This window comes from Octodon degus, unplaced genomic scaffold, assembly GCF_000260255.1.
Source record: "Octodon degus isolate 3935 unplaced genomic scaffold, OctDeg1.0 scaffold00056, whole genome shotgun sequence".
Classification (NCBI taxonomy): Eukaryota; Metazoa; Chordata; class Mammalia; order Rodentia; family Octodontidae; genus Octodon; species Octodon degus.
The window spans coordinates 10,203,158-10,206,030 of record NW_004524632.1 but is presented as its reverse complement, the minus strand read 5'-3'; positions in this window follow the sequence as shown (position 1 = coordinate 10,206,030).

The window sequence follows — 2,873 nt, the reverse complement described above, 5'->3', positions numbered from 1 at the left end:
CACACACACACACATAAATAAATAAATTAAAAAAATTACTTACTTTACTTGTATATTTGCATAAAAGTGTATTGTAGAAAATACATAAAAATGTAGAAAATACAGGTCTCTCTCTCTCTCTCTGTCTCTGTCTCTCTCTCTCTCTCTCTCTCCTGGGGTGGGATGACGGGGGTTGCACCCGAAGTCTTCACAGTGAGTTGCTTCTCTGACCCTTGCTAAGGCCTGAGGTTGCCCACACTGGGCTTGCACTCCTGCCCCCCCCCCCAGCCGTCAGGGGTCAGCGTGAGGCGCGCACCTCCGCGCCTGGTTTTTCTTCTTAGTTTCTTGAAGAAATTACCTTCAGCGGATGAAATAAGACCTTTTAGTATTTTACTTTCTTTCTTACATACTCGATGGCTTTTTTTCTAGGGGTGATGAATTACTAATGCTTTTTAAACACAGATTTAATTATTCTTTTTTTATGTATTTCAGTACAGGGCCTACAGGGTCCCACTACACAGACTGAACGCGTAGTGACTCTCCTGTTTTCAGCCTCCCGAGTGCGCGGATCACAGGCGGCGGCGCCATGCCCAGGCTCCGCTGCTATCTCTGCCTGCCTCGCGGGCGGGCTGGCCCGGCACACTGGGGATCATGAATGACTAATGTTAGAAGATAAAATTCTTTCAAACATTAGAAAAGAAATAAACATGAAATATATTGGCTATGGAGAATAGGGTGAATTCACTTAACATTGGTTTTAATGATAAATTTATCAAATGATCTATCTAAATAAAGTTTAAAGCTCTTTAGATTCTTTTCATAATTTGTTGTGTTTTGACATTGTAAGAGACATTTTTAAAAACAATTAGTTCGAAGGAACTTCTGATCCTCTTTTATATTTCCAGTGCATAGTTATTGAACCTGAGCATTTTTTTAAATGGGTGCAATGGTTTCCTTTTGGGAAAATCCTTTAGGACAAACTGGATGTCCAAAACGGTCATGAAGAACACGCTTGGATGCGTGTCGCTCCCAGTGCCCGGCAGTGGCTCAGGGCATACTCCTCTGCTCCTTCTGGGTCTGCTGAAACTGGCCCACAGAGCACCCCACCGCTCCTGGCCTAGCCAGCCCCCAGCATGCTCGGGACTGAATCCGGCTCCCACCCTGCTGGAACGGAGTAGGAGGGCTGTTTTGAAAAAGATGAGAAAGACAGGGCACACACCACTGAGAACTGTTGTGTTCTTTCGTCTCCTTCGGATTTTTAAAACATACAATTGAAATACAACACAGTCTTCAACAAGTTAAAATCCCTGTCATTCCATCCCCTCTCTTTTCTCCTTTCCTTGTCAGATATAGCTTACATCATGATTTTTATTGTTCCCATCTGGTTATTGTTAATTTATAAAGCACACACACACACACACACACACACACACACACACACACATTCCCTCTCTCTCTATATATAAAGTATATAAGTAATATATGCTACTAGAGTTTGCAAATTTGAGAGTTTACATATATGGTGTGAAATTATGCAATTTACTTTAAAAATTTTTTTAAAACATTTTATTTATTCACTTATTTGGTACAGGGTCTCACTATGCAGCTCGGACTCGTAGTGATCCTCCTGTCTCAGCCTCCCCAGCGCTGGGATTCCAGGTGTGTGCCATCATGCCTGGTCTTGGTGGCCGGCTCAGCGCACCTGGGGTTCTGGGGCCCGCACAGCATGGGTTCTGGGGATCAAGCCCGAGTGTTTGTGCTTGCCAGGCAGGCACCTAGACTGCCGAGCTACCTCCCCAGTCCCCGCAGTTTACTTTGTTAGTTCATTATTCCTTTTAGGAACTGTACATTTTGCTACACGGGTCCATTTTATTTTTTAACCATCTATCGCTGCCGTGACACCTTGGCCCTAAACGTAGCGGCTGAAAACAAGAAACATTTGCTCTCCTACTGTTTGTGCGGGTTAGGCCTGTAGGCTGGCCTGGCTAGGGTCTGTGGCTTAGCGCCTGAGGCACGCGAAGGGATCTCCCTGAAGTCAGAGTCCTGGCGCTCTGAGCCCGCAGCAAGGGCCGACAGATGGACCTGCCCCCGGGGCCCTTCCCGGGGTGATCCAGGTCTCAAGAGTTCATTAGCATTGAATGAAGTAGGAGGCTGGCCTTGGCATGAAGTATCTTTCTGCCAGCTAACCTAGCAGCATTAAAAAGTGAAATTGTTTGACATCCTTGGTCTAATTAGCCCGCCCCCCTTCTCCGGGCATTCACAAAGGCCCTTTGAATAATCTAGGATCTCGTGTTGAGACAAGATCGAGTTTACGAGTTTATCAGTTGGTCGGTGTGCAGCCTGCGGGAACTGAACGGCTGGCTTGACGCGTCTCGGCAGCAGAGCGCTGTGGGGCCCGGGAGCGCCTTGCTTTTCTCTGGAGCTCTCTGGGACACAAGGCGCACAGCGCTGGGCAGAACCGAGGTATGCAGGGAATCTCAGGCTTAGTAAGGGGGTCTGTCCCGAGTCACGCCTTTGTCTTTCCCCTATTGTCTGCAGAGATGGACACCAGCGGAGAGCATTCCTAGCACGAGCTCACGCCGCGTCGTGTTCCGCAGGGAGATCTCGGTCGGATCTGCGGCTCAGGGTCCCTGGGAGCGAGGTCTGGATTTTCCTTGCCCAACTCATCCACCTTTCCTGATCCCGGATCACATGCTGGGTGGGGTGGGGGAAAGGCTGTAAAAACCCCATCACTCTGCTGAGTGACAGGAATCAGACGCAGATTAGGTATCTCATGGTTTCTCTGATAGGCAAAGCCCGAGCATACACATTCACAGAGCAACGTGAAAGAGAGGGCAGGAAGCAGCGAGGTGGACTCTGCGGTGGAAGGGACCAGGGGAGGGGAGAGGAAGGAG